The sequence below is a fragment of the Amia ocellicauda genome, chromosome 12 (genome assembly GCF_036373705.1).
Source record: "Amia ocellicauda isolate fAmiCal2 chromosome 12, fAmiCal2.hap1, whole genome shotgun sequence".
Taxonomy (NCBI): Eukaryota; Metazoa; Chordata; class Actinopteri; order Amiiformes; family Amiidae; genus Amia; species Amia ocellicauda.
In genome coordinates, this window is record NC_089861.1 from 8,827,341 (window position 1) to 8,841,761 (window position 14,421).

Sequence of the window (14,421 nt, forward strand, 5' to 3'; positions counted from 1 at the left end):
TTCTACAAAATGTTACAGGTGATGCAGGTGAGACTGATTGGTCTGTAATTTCCTGGTTCAGTTTTGTCCCCTTTCTTGTGGATTGGTATGACATTTGCTGTCTTCCAGTCAGTGGGCAAATCCCCTGTCATTTGGAAGTACTGTTGGAAATATCCCATCTAACCCAGGTGATTTGTTTGTTTTTAATTCTGCTCATTCCCTTCAGAACCTCCTCCTCATTTATCCTGATCTCTCCTAGGATTTGACTTAAAATGGAGTAAAATTAGTAAAATGGATTAAATTAGTCAAATTCACAAACAAATTAGTAAAACGAACAGATAGATAGCTTACAAGCAGAACCCTAAGAAGGTAAAATGATGAATAAGTTAAATAGGGTTGTGACAATGTCCGTCAAATACTAAACCAAACGAATTTGAATTTGTATCAAAATATTTTTGTCTACCCATTGCAACACGCACATGCATGAAGTCCGTACAGTCCAGATGTTATTTTAGAGAGAGAATTGATGATGTGATTGTTCCAGAGGTGACCAGGGCTGTAATGCTGTCGGAGCACATCAGATCAGAGTGCCGCTCCAGCACTTTAAAATCCGTTCAAGGCAGAACTCCTCTGACACAGGGGTGACGTGGAGACGGGCGGAGTGGCACCACTCTTTCAATCCCATACTTCTCAATTCTAAATGTTTAAAATTATTAATACATGCATTTAAAACATTTCCTTGCTCAATATATTTGTCTGAAATAATATGATGAGAATAAGTAATAAATCCCGATATTATTAATTTAACAATTGATATAAAAATTGCAAGATAAGCTGAAGTGTATCTTTCTGCACCACCCTACAAAGTGAATGTATTTTCAGTGTTGCTGGTGGCATCTATGGCGGAGTTCACCTGTGTGTTTTAACCTCACCAACACACAGGGTCCAAAATTAACTTTTTGGCTTGCTAGCCAAGGTGGCTGGTAGATGACAACATTTACCAGACAGACAGATTTTTTACCAGCCAAAAAAATAAATTGCTTTTTACTATTGCAATTTGCTATTAGTAGTATTTAGCATGTCATCTTGGTCTCGTATGCGAATCTCAATCAATATTACAGTAGTGTGCAGTAATAATGGTAGTAACATTAACTGGAGGGGCAGAGACTGTGCCCTGGTGAGTACTTGGGTTTGACCCTGTCCTTCTCTGGGTGTTTTTTTTTTACCACCTAACTGATGCCCAACGTGCCCCACATCCTCACTTCAGTTAAACCCCTGAATGTCACTCCCCTGTGATGCTCATCGCAGCAGCTACTGTCTATCAAAGCAGAGCTGCTTGTGATTTTGAATGTAATGTACAACTACCAGCCTAAACTACATGTAAGTAGTTAAGTGACTAGTAATAACAACTTAAGAAACCATGTTGAATTGTAACGTTTTAATCTCTGAACAGTTCATTCAAAATGTCTGACAACTCATGCAATTGTTATAGTTTGAACAGTGAAATTATAGTAATAAAAGTACTCCGTTCCTTATTTCATTTTTTTAAATAAAAACTGTAGCAAACTGATTTTACAGTAATACTGGCAAATACAAAATGCCCCTCAACCTACTAAATACACTACGTCCGCATTCACATTAAATTGACAAATTGATGAAAAGATGCCATGCTTCAAGATATTTTCTCCCTGTAAGTGAACAATACATTCCTATGGATGTTGGGAGCCCCATCTCATTGTTAGATGTAATGTACACCTTTACTGCAGTTCCTGTAGCATTCTATATTGTCACAATGCACACAAGGTGGCATGGAGGTATGTGGGTATTTCCCTGTGTAACACTGGTATTTATTTTACATTTGCCAAAGGTGCTTTGTTTATATTTTAGCATAACTATGACAGGCTTTCAATCAATTTCTAGCTGCTAGTGTTGCAAGTTGTTTCTCGCAGGTATTTGCTTGAATCAATACTGCTAAAATTTGACCACTCCCAAGGCATTGTTGTACATATAAGATCTGCAAGAAGCTCGCTTGTCACCTCAAATCTTTTTAGATTTGATACCAGGCAAATAAAATTAAATAAAATAAAACAATCCTGAATTGAAGCATTCCAAATGCAACCCCAGTCTGTTTCTACATAACTGTAAGAATCTGGTATAAAGAGGAATATATTATCCACCCTAACCTTTTGCTATACAATCGCACAGCCGTATGCATTATGTATTTAATATATGTCAACTAAAATCTATTAGTACATTCATGAGAGCATGTAATTGGGAACAACCCAATGTACCCAGATTTTTATTTTTTTTACCTCCATGAATCATATGAATCCTGGCATAATCCTTTTCTTAATATACAATTTATGTTTTTATTTTTCGAAGCAAAAGAAGAGTTTATAGTGTATGTCTAGGGCTCAAGTTGGGATGATAAGGTTTTGTTTCAGAGCATTATATAAAGTTTCTAATTTTACCAAATCCAGAGCATTACATGCAGTGCATTTAAATCCATAATAGTCATCCTATTAATCCACATTTTATTAGAAATTACAGCACACATTTTATTATTGTTTACTTTAAATTATATAAAAGATCCCTTGATTATTTTAGAACTATATAATCGCTCTCCTGCATGTTATTGATATATCCTGTTTCTTCATTTCAGGTCATTAGTTTTTCATTGTCAACCTTAACTGTAAAATCACACAATGTAAATAAATAACATTCATGAGGTCTAGGATTTTTTTCATATGGTCACAAACCCTCACTAGGAAGAACTAGGAATTTGAAGAAAATGACGACAAAGAAAAAGAGCTTAATTATGGGGACTTGAATAATTCAGGATCTTACAGCCGCAGAGTAGTCTGAAAGGTATAATTGACGGAATTAACTAATTCTGTTAAAATATACAGAAAGAAAATAAAGGGCCCTACCTTTACTCCAGTTCAGGTTTCTGACAAAACAGTAGTATATTGAAAAATAACCTCTGTTCACTGGTTATTGCAACATGCACAATGTGTATGACTTGGCCATGAATTTGGAACAAAATGAGAAAAACCTAAAAACTGAAATTCATTCCAAAATCAAAGTTGCCAAAACCACAATTCAGTGTGTCACTGCTTTATTTGCTTTAGTAATTAACTAAAGAGGTCTCTAGATCATTGCCATGGGTAAGAGTACATAATAATAATATCTAGTATTATTATTTGTATCATTATTATTAGTATTATTATTTTACTTATTTTTGCATTATAATCCAAAACCTACATTTGCAGTCATAGTCTTTCAAACACAGTGGTGGATCAGATTGTGACGACTCTCTGTGTGAAGAAGTGTCTCCTGTTTTCTGTCTAGTTAAATACACAAAGCACAATATCATCTATGGCATTGGAGTTGAAAAATAAGAACATAAGAAGAAGAAGTGTCTCCTGCTTTCTGTCTTGAATGCCTTGAAGCCCAATTTCCATTTGTGTCCCCGGGTGCGTGTGTCCCTGTTGATCTGGAAAAGCTCCTCTGGTTTGATGTGGTCGATGCCTTTCATGATTTTGAAGACTCGAATCAAGTCCCCACATAGTCTCCTCTGTTCCAGGGTGAAAAGGTTCAGTTCCTCAGTCTCTCAGTAGGACATTCCCTTCAGACCTGGAATAAGTCTGGTTGCTCTCCTCTGAACTGCCTCTAGAGCAGCGATATCTTTCTTGAAGTGTGGAGCCCAGAACTGCACACAGTATCCAGATGAGCTCTAACTAGTACATTGTACAGTCTGAACATCACTGCCCTTGTTCTCAATTCTACACTTTTGATAATATACCCTAACATTGTGTTTGCCTTTTTTATTGCTTCCCCACATTGTTTGGATGGAGAAAGTGAGGAGTCCACATAGACTCCTAGGTCTCTCTCATGCGTTACTTCATCTAGTTCTATCCCTCACATAGTGTAATTATAGTGGACATTTTTGTTACCTGCATGTAATACCTTGCAGAACACAAGAAACAAATAAAAAGGATAAAAACGCCTGTGAACATTTAAGTTTTTAATTCTGATATTTATTCACATTCTTAGTAGTTATTATCCACAGCAAATGTTCATTTTATGAAAAAAAAAAGATTTATGCTAAATCGCTGATTATGCCTCTTCTCCTTCTTCCAGGGGGTAGCGCCCCGAGAAAGATGCTTATGAGCATATGCACAGTTACAATTTAGGCCGGAACTGAAGCCTAGGTTTGCGCTGCTCCTATTAATCCCATTTGGGGCGTCGAATTTGTAGAGGTGGGGGGGTTGTCAGGTTTCTGCCCCACTTTACAAAAAATCCACCAGCTGCCACTGTTCAAACATCTGACTCAGCTGCCCAAGATTACTGCCCAAGGTTACCTTGCTAAATTTAGCATAGGATCTTTGCATTATCAACATCATTTCTACTTTTTACTATTTTTGCAGTGGTTTCCTTTACTGGGTTATTTACTGCACTTTACTTCACTTGGGAATATGGGGATATGGGAATATGGGAATATCATGACTAGGGCACCAATTTAAACATTGTAATGAATTTGTTATCTTGCCGGTGTCTCTATAGACACACCAGCTCATATAAAACAAGTAAATAAATTAACACATTAAGCTCAGACTATAAAAAGAAAACATAGTTCTGATGTATATTTGTGACCATTCAATAATTTGATGAGTTAAAAAAATCCCAAGTTAACACAAAAGGCTAAAAGACGTGTTAGTTAGTTCCACGGATATTAAAGGAGTGTTTCTTCTTATTGTCTAGATCTTCAATCTTGAACTTCAATCCAGGAAGAAAGGCCAGGTTAACTAACTGACGATGCTTGAATTCAATACCAAAATATAATGGACTGGATTTTTACTTTCATGACACTGTAATTGACACTTACATACAACACTTTTTAAATTTGAAATGCTTAAATATGTTTTAACTGCTTAGATTTAACTTTATAAATAGGTTACTGCATTGTTTTTCTGATTTCAGTATTTTTCATCTCTTAAAAAATTATAAAAAGCTTAATGCCCTAACATTGATAAAGGTTTGTGAGGCATGTTTGCTAAAGCAAACCTTGGTTTATTCATTATCCAGTACAGTAAAGCATAGTGAAGGCATGTTGAACTGATAGGTCAATGTAACACTAAAGGGAACCTAAGTAATGTAATGTGTGCTTATGACATCATAACAACCAAAGATATTAAACTATAGAAACATTTTCCATTTATTTTTACTGAAAATCAGTATAGAGTGTAGAGTGAAATTATGAGATGCATACATGCTTCACAAGCACATGTTATATCATACATACCACACTGATACTGTCCACAGTATCCAGATGAGCTCTAACTAGTGTACAGTCTGAACATCACTGCCCTTGTTCTCAATTCTACACTTCTGACAATATTCCCTAACATTGTGTTTGCCTTTTTTATTGCTTCCCCACATTGTTTGGATGGAGAAAGTGAGGAGTCCACGTAGACTCCTAGGTCTTTCTAATGTGATACTTCATCTAGTTCAATTCCTCACATAGTGTAATTATAGTGGACATTTTTGTTACCTGCATATAATACCTTGCACTTGTCCACATTGAATTTCATCTGCCAGTTGTTGGCCCACAACTGAATAGTATCTAAGTCCCTTTGAATAGACTGTGCTGCCGAGATTGTATTTGCAGAGCCACCTATTTTAGTATCATCAGCAAATGTGACAAGTTTGCTAACTATCTCAGTGTGGATTGGTATGACATTTGCTGTCTTCCAGTCAGCTGGCACATCCCCTGTTCTAAGTGTCATCTGGAATACTTCAGTTAGCGGCTTATACATAATTTCCCTCATTTCTTTAAGTACTGTTGGAAATATCCCATCTGGCCCAGGTGATTTGTTTGTTTTTAATTTTGCTAATTCCCTTTAGTACCTCTACCTCATTTATCCTGATCTCTCTTAGGGTTTGACTGGACTGGTTGTTAACCTGTGGCATGTTATCTGTTTTATCTTTTGTAAAAACCTCTGTGAAATACTCATTTAGAACATTTGCCACATCTTGTTCATTTTCCAAGATACTTCCATTTCTGCCTTTATCTGTTTCACTTCCTCCTTTATTGACCTCTTGTTGTTGTACTATTGAAAAAAACTCTTTGCATTTGTTTTAGCTCCAAGAGCTATGTTTCTTTCTATTTCCCTTTGCTTTCCTGATCCCTTTCTTAACATCTCTTTGCAGCTCAACATATTCTTTGTATTTTGTTTAGCCTCTATCCCTTTTGTATGCGCTATACAACATTTTCTTTCTTTTGATATTTTTTTGCATACTTCTATTAAACCATTTTGGCCAATGTTTTTTGGTTCTCAATTTCTCCTGAGCCTCAAGTAGTATATTCTTAAAATATAACCATCCATTTTCAACTGAATCTGTAATAAATAAAATATATTAACTTGATACATAATCCGCATTCTGATCATAGACACATCTTCTGCTTCTCACATCTTGAGACACAGATTGTGGTAGTATATAGACCCTTAGAAAGTGGTTTTGTTGCTCACTGTGTTTAAAACAGTGGCCCGCCATATCACAAATCGAGGTTGCCTGGCCAAACAGATCCATGAACACCGAAAAAAGGAAAAAGAAAATGGGTGAGTGTGTTAATTATGAGGTGAAGACAAAATTATCTATTTCACTGTGTGCCAGGTTGATCATGATCAGCACTGATGCTAGCCCACTTTTATCAAGTGGACAGGTATATCTGGATCCACTGCCATAACTGTGCCAACTATTACAGTACGGACAAAAACAGTGCAAGCCATATACAGCGCAGTGCCGCACCGTGAAAACAATAACAGCACCTGACCTATAAAGAGAATCCCTGTCACCCCAAAGAGCTCACAAAACAAATGGTTACACACTTGAATGAGAGGAAACAAAAGATATTCCCTAAACAGAGACTGCAAATATGTCACCCAACATTCACACACACTGTTGAATCCAGATGCTGTCTTCTGCTCTGACACTATGTCCAATAAACAACCATTGATTGACAACCTGTTTTTCCGTCAATATTCAGTAAAGTTGGAAGTGACGAACCGAAGCACAGCTAAAGTAGGTGCAATCAGAACTACAGAATTAATCCATTAACAACATATTTTGAGCCAAACAGTCCAGACGCCACAGGTTCACATTTGGACTATGCTGACTATGACCAGGAGTCCCCACAGGGTGGCACACAACCGTCTGAACACTGCCAGAGCTGGGCTTGAGTTGGCTAGTGTTTGCCACACAACACCTGCATTAAACCCCTCCAAGCTATTCTGTTTGCAACTCACAGTGTGAGAAGATGAGAATGGATAGGTAGCACATGTTCTGAAGGATGTGTGTTTGCTGTTTTGCATCTCACTGGCATAAAGCAGAGGTCAAGCAGAGTCAAATGGATTAAGAATCTGTGGCGTTCATTTTGTTCCTATTGATTTGATGTGAGTCTGTTGGCTTTATTGGAGAAGAAACAAATGATTGCTTTATAGTAGGGGTTGTGAGTGAATGCTTCCTTAGAAAAACATTAGAATATGTCAATGGCGAGCCTAGTAATGCATGACTAAAATAAGGAAATAATAGTGATGAATGGTGACTAATGAAGTGAGAGAGAATATTCCTGTCTAAATATTGCACATTTAGAAAATGCCAAGAATTGTTCAAGTATTTAACTTATTTTTATTTATTTGTATGACCACAGCCCAGACTAAATTACAATCTTAACATAAAAAAACATCTGCAATTCCAATTCCAATACTTGATGGGGACTTTTAGTTTAACACAGGATGCTTCATCTTCATTTCAACTTATACAGACTAAGCATCAAAAACTTAGATTTTCTTGCAATTGATGGGTATCATTCTTGCAATACGTGGGTCAAAGTTTTAATGTGGTTCAGTCCTATATCCAAACAAAACCAAACTGAATGCTTTAGTATTGTCATCAAATTCTAAATAGAACCATTTATTATGATCATTCCACAGCAAGCCATCTCGAGTTCCATTTATTACTCTAAACTGTCTATTCATCAAACATTGTTGTCATAGTTTTCAACACTACCTTATAAATACCTCTTATGAAGAAACTTCATAGATCATATTTTGCATTTATTACTATTTATTACTATAAACTACCAAAACTTTTTAAAATATAATAGATTCCCAGCCAGACAAAATAAAAGATGGTGTTGTTTTCACAAAAAAATTTGCTCAAGACTCAGCAGATCTTTCATAGATATTTTTCTCTCATTTCAAATGATGGACCATCTGTTGCTGAAACATAGGAAGCAAGAAAGACAATAAAACTGTTTAGTTAAACTAACCAGAAATTATTTACTTACTGATGCTTGGCAGCCCTTTCACACTCTCTCTAACTCTGTCCGCTGTTAATATATCCACAGTCCAAACAGCGTCACGATACTCCTGAAAATAAACAAAGTGTACTTTATCACATTAAATATAAAAGGGTTTTGTAAGTTATTTCTCCAGGGTACCTCTTGGCCAGTGTGTCTCTTTACAAGGAAACCATGTTCCTGTGCATGGAAGAAGTTCAACTGGGCATTTGATTGAGCTGAAAATCACTGGACTCAGCTAATTCTAAGGCAATAAACTTTAGGATTATATTAAATCTAAACATATCTCTGAAGTCATACTACATTTCAAGTGTTATTAACCATACAAAAACTATTTAAAAAGGAAGATACATTTAAGTAATATGTAATAAAATGGTCAAATAAAATGTATAAATGCATGTTTTTATGTATATATGCATGTATATACAGAGAAGGGTGGTTTTGATTTGCTAATTGCAGAAGATGTTCATTTAAAAATATTTAGCCATGTAAAAAAAACATATATACAATCTTGTGAAAATAATATTTTTCCCCCAACTTAACTGAAGTGTTTCTGTATTTATGACACCACTATTATAACATGTAGCATATATAATATCTTGATGCATAACTGTCTCCCACAACTTTCCCCCAGCTGTGCCCTGTCAGTCATATTTTTACTATCCACACTAGCCCTGCAGTGCTCCAGTACTATTTTAGGTAGGGTCCATACCCCCAGCATTTTGGACACTGTGGACATTTGATTCCCCCAAAGAAAATGGGCTGGATAAACCTAAAGGCATGGCATAGTACTAAATGGGTCTTTGACTGAATATACACTTTCAGTCTATGGTTTGAATATTTCAAACTAGCTCTTGCTCAATCAGCAGTAGCAATACTGACTACCTTCCCATGTGGTTTGTCTTCATTCTTACCACGAAGTCTTTGACATGTTTTGGCAGGAACTTTGAACCGTGGGTGCATCTGTCAGGGCCCGTGCACCACACCTACCACATATGATAATATTGTACTAGCTTATTCATTATTGCGATCAAAATGTTCTAACAATGACCATAATATTGTATTGTAGAATATTAGGAATAAGCACACACTTGCACATATATTTTACCCATCACTCATGCGCCCACCATCACTTGAAATCCATAAAATTAATCTAGGTCTTCTGCTTATCACGTTAAAACAAAGTCTGAATTAAAATAATGTATTTTATCAGCTGCTTCCTCTGCATCTCATAAAAAAAGGGCTGGGGCCACACTGTTCATCATAACTATGTCAATATTGTTGAAATAGGGTAGGATATATATATTATTCAAATACACATAATTACACTAAATCTAGTAAAATATATAAATAACACATGGTTGTGGTCCTTTGTCTCTATGTCTTACAACAAAGCGATCTCTAGTAACTGGGATTTTCTCATTGTTTAATTATTTCTGCATTGGTTGTAGAATAAGGTTGAAAATATTTAGACTAATGTATTTGTCCAAAAAGCTTCGGGGTTGTGTACTCTGCAATACTGAGATTCATAAGGTAATCTTGCACTAAATAAAGTTGCCCTTCTTTTTAACTGCCTTACAACTTAAGAAAAAGGTCAATATTTTTAAGCAACTACTGCATGCAATTATTTAATACATGTATCACTGTATTGCCTTAACAGTAGAAAGAGAAAATTACTACAAACCCACACATTATCTAAGAAATATATCAAATAAATATGTATTTATAAATATACTTCGTACTATAAGAAGTTGCATAGTTTTCTATATGCGCATTCAAGTAGTTTTTGGTGTACGTGCAAACAGTCTACACGTAAACTAAATTTAAGCAATGCATTGTGTACTTCTGTACAGTAATAATAATAATAATAATAATAACAATAGCCTATCTAACATTAAGAAGACAGATTGAAATGCATTCAACTGTTTCATTCTTCCTTTAGTATGATTTGTTTATATACAGAACCAAGACTTTCTCAGGAGGAATTTAGGCGGAATACTCTCCCCTGTCATGCATGTTGCTGAGTGTATCCCGAAATGAAACATGCAAGAATGCAACTTCCGACTGGCCAAACGACTGTCTGTATCCTTTCCCACAGAAAGTAGTACAATATGCGTTTTGCTTCCAAACTTAACAGGCATTTAACATGAAGTGCAATGGCCACACAGCTCAGAGACCAGGTATGCAGCCGTTTTCCCCCCACGTTGACAATTTGCAGCATGGCAGCTGCAAGCAGAAGTTTTGCATGGCTCGTTTCAGTTCTGGAGAAATGCATGAGGAATAGTGGATCAATTGAAAACGAGAAAGCAAATAAATGAATCTAGTCGTTGCATTACCTTCCTTGCCTGGGTTGTGGTGTTGGACAGGATCTGGTCAGGACTTGCATTCGCTGCAGGACTGAAGTCTGAAGTCTGGACCACGTGTGATCTCCAAAAACAAACAATCAAAACCCCAAAACACGCTTGTTCTCTAAACGCACTTTCCCCACGTCTTACAAAGCAATAGAAATTGGGAGAGAAGGGCGGGGTTATCCACTGCTTCTTTGTGGGAAGCTTTGAGCAGTATTTTCAGATTGGGTGGGGGGTTGCTTTTTAAGTGCCTGTGGGAAATTTGGGGGCAACATTTGTATGTTGTACCCCTGGACAAATCAGCATTTAATATTAAAAGGTTTTTCAAAATGTGACTCATCATATTTTTGTATCACAGAGATCTTTCTTTGCAGTGAATTTGAATGTAGCAGTTCAGTGGTGGTCAGAAAAGAATAAGCCTTCAGTATAATATGATTATTTTCCTGCTTCTCTCCTGTATCTTCAACCTGATCAGAATCAATGGAGTGACAGTCACAATGTATACACCCTCTGTCTTTACGCAGTTTAAACAACTTGAATCTTGATAGTTTCCTCTAGGTTGAATCAGTGTTCAATGATAATCAAATAAGATTGTTTCAAATGAAGGGTGTGAATATTTTCAACTACAAATGTACCTAGACCTACTATACTAGCAACTCAATTGTAAAAACATTACCAAAAGACAGCACTTCACTGTGTTTTAAATGGGATATAGTCCTGCACTTGAGTCCTTGAGTACTTTTCATAGATGACTGGAGGAGGTGCCTTTCACTCTACAGCAATTTCTAGTCAGTAACATTGATATCTGCAGCCTCTTCTAATAATATACCTTTCCAGAGATTGCTATGGAATCGCTGTCAGGACCAAGCAAGTCATGCAGCCCTGTTCTCCTTACACCACTGTGTCACCACAGCTTTATAACATGACACTAATGTTGTTTGCATATTTGTACAATTTGGTACAATACAACATTGATATACACACACACACACACACACACACACACACACACACATATATATATATATATATATATATATATATATATATATATATATATATATATATATATATACTGTATATATGCATTCATACATTTTTATACAATTTTATATTAATATTGGTTTTGTGATTCTCTGAGTGACTTATTTTTCAAGTAGTCTTTAAATTAACATTGAGGCAGAATAACTCAAATTAGATCCTAGTAATGAAACAGAATCTTTGTGGGTTAAGCTTTTGATCCAGAGGATTAGTGGTAGGAGTGTGTTACAGACCACCCAACTCAGATATTCAGAAAGATGTTGCATTGTACATGTAGCAAGGATGTGGCTGTTATAATGGGGGATTTCAATTTCCCAAACGTAGACTGGGAAAGCCTAGTTGAGACTACATAAGCAGAAATAGAAATGGCTGAGATGGTAAATGACTGCTTTCTAACTCAGTTTGTCAGGGAACCAACCGTAGAGAGAGAGCATGCATTGACTTGATTTTTCAATTGACCAAGATAGAGTTAGAGGGACACTAGTTAGAGAACCAACGGCAAACTATGATCACAATATGGTTAGCTTTGATGCATACTTTCAAAAACAAGGACAAAGTCTAAAACAAGGGTCTACAATTTTAGAAAAGCAAACCTTGAAGGTATGAGGCAGCACTTAGAAGAGGTAGACTGGAGCACACTGGATACAGATTCAGTTGAAAATGGATGGTTATATTTTAAGAATATACTACTTGAGGCTCAGGAGAAATTTGTACCAAAACTTATCAAATTGAGGACCAAAAAACATTGGCCAAAATGTTTTAATAGAATTATGCAAAAAAATATCAAGAGAAAGAAAATGTTGTATAGCGCATACAAAAGGGATAGAGATTAAACAAAACACAAACAATATGTTGAACTGCAAAGAGATCTTAAGAAAGGGATCAGGAAAGAGGGAAATAGAAAGAAACAGCTCTTGGAGCTAAAACTAATGCAAACAGCTTTTTTCAATATTACAACAGCAAGAGGTCAATAAAGGAGGAAGTGAAACAGATAAAGGGCAAAAATGGAGGTATCTTGGAAAACGAACAAGATGTGGAAAATGTTCTAAATGAGTATTTCACAGAGGTTTTTACAAAAGAAAAGACAGATAACATGCCACAGGTTAACAATCAGTCCAGTCAAACCCTAAGAGAGATCATGATAAATGAGGTAGAGGTACTAAAGGGACTAGCAGAATTAAAAACAAACAAATCACCTGGGCCAGATGGGATATTTCCAACAGTACTTAAAGGGAAATTATTTATAGGCCGCTAACTAAAATATTTCAAAAGACACTTAGAACAGGGGATGTGCCAACTGACTGGAAGTAGATGGATTATGAACTGGTTGGTGTATAGGAAACAGAGGGTGTCGATTAGAGGAGTTGCTTCTAACTGGAGTGAGGTTGTTAGTGGAGTTCCACAGGGATCAGTATTAGGGCCTGTGCTTTTTCTAATCTATATTAATGATCTGGACTCTGGGATAGTTAGCAAACTTCAAATTTGCAGATGAGACTGAAATAGGTGGCTCAGCAGATACAATCTTGGCAGCACAGGCTATTCAAAGGGACTTAGATAACATTCAGTTGTGTGCCGACACCTGGCAGATGAAATTCAATGTGGACAAGTGCAAGGTAATACATGCAGGTAACAAAAATGTCCACTATAATTACACTATGGGAGGAACAGAACTAGATGAAGTATCACATGAGAAAGACCTAGGAGTCTATGTGGACTCCTCACTTTCTCCATTCAAACAATGTGGGGAAGCAATAAAAAAGGCAAACAGAATGCTAGGGTATATTGTCAAAACTGTAGAATTGAGAACAAGGGCAGTAAGACTGTACAATGCACTAGTTAGAGCTCATCTGGATACTGTGGACAGTTCTGGGCTCCACACTTCAAGAAAGATATCGCTGCTCTAGAGGCAGTTCAGAGGAGAGCAACCAGACTTATTCCAGGTCTGAAGGGAATGTCCTACTGAGAGACTGAGGAACTGAACCTTTTCACCCTGGAACAGAGGAGACTACGTGGGGACTTGATCCAAGTCTTCAAAATCATGAAGGGCATCGACCACACCAAACAGAGGAGCTTTTCCAGATCAACAGGAACACACGCACCCGGGACACAAATGGAAATTGGGCTTCAAGGCACATTTAAAATCAGACTGGATAGGATCCTTGGGTCACTTATTATTAATGGACACCAAATGAGCAAACTTTCTTATTTTCTTATGTTCTTATGAACATAACCCATTTCTCAGGTGAAGCTAACTGCAAAACCATACTATTCAATTGACAAAATAAGAAGCTTAACAGCACCCCCTGCTGTTATGTTTATGCAGTAAACAGTGTCAGTTCTGAAAGGGACCTGGTATTTGTTTGTATTTGTATTTTATTTAGAGATTTGTTTTAATCCTAAAATGTTCTGCTCTCTTAAACAGTGTAAACTTGATGGTGGACTCTTTCCTCTGCATGTTTACTGAACTTAAACATAAAACTTAATTCTATGAAATTGTTAATTTTGATAAACAGTAGTAACAACCAGTAAATTTGCTACTGAACTGAAATCTAACCTATGAATCTACCTTTAATTGTCTCAGAAGTAGGTGGTATGGGATTTATACTTAGGACTAATTGGGTGAATATTATTTTTCTCTGTATTTGTTTCGTTTTTATTTTTTCCAATCAAAATACTGAGCATTATACA

At 36.3% G+C, this 14,421-nt stretch overlaps 1 protein-coding gene across 2 annotated transcripts in view; it reads right to left on the minus strand.

Annotated features, from left to right (window-relative positions):
- The window catches only part of slc7a2 (solute carrier family 7 member 2), a 51,853-nt gene extending 41,006 nt beyond the window's left edge, over positions 1 to 10,847 (minus strand). Inside the window, exons 1-2 of one of the 2 annotated variants that reach the window (XM_066718261.1) lie at positions 10,681 to 10,847; positions 8,333 to 8,414 (exon numbers count right to left, since the gene is read on the minus strand). The gene's annotated coding sequence lies outside the window, so the exon portion shown is untranslated. The remainder of the gene's footprint in view (positions 1 to 8,332; positions 8,415 to 10,680) is intronic. The other variant, XM_066718263.1, reaches the window with a different exon arrangement.
- Between the last annotated feature and the right edge of the window lie 3,574 nt (positions 10,848 to 14,421).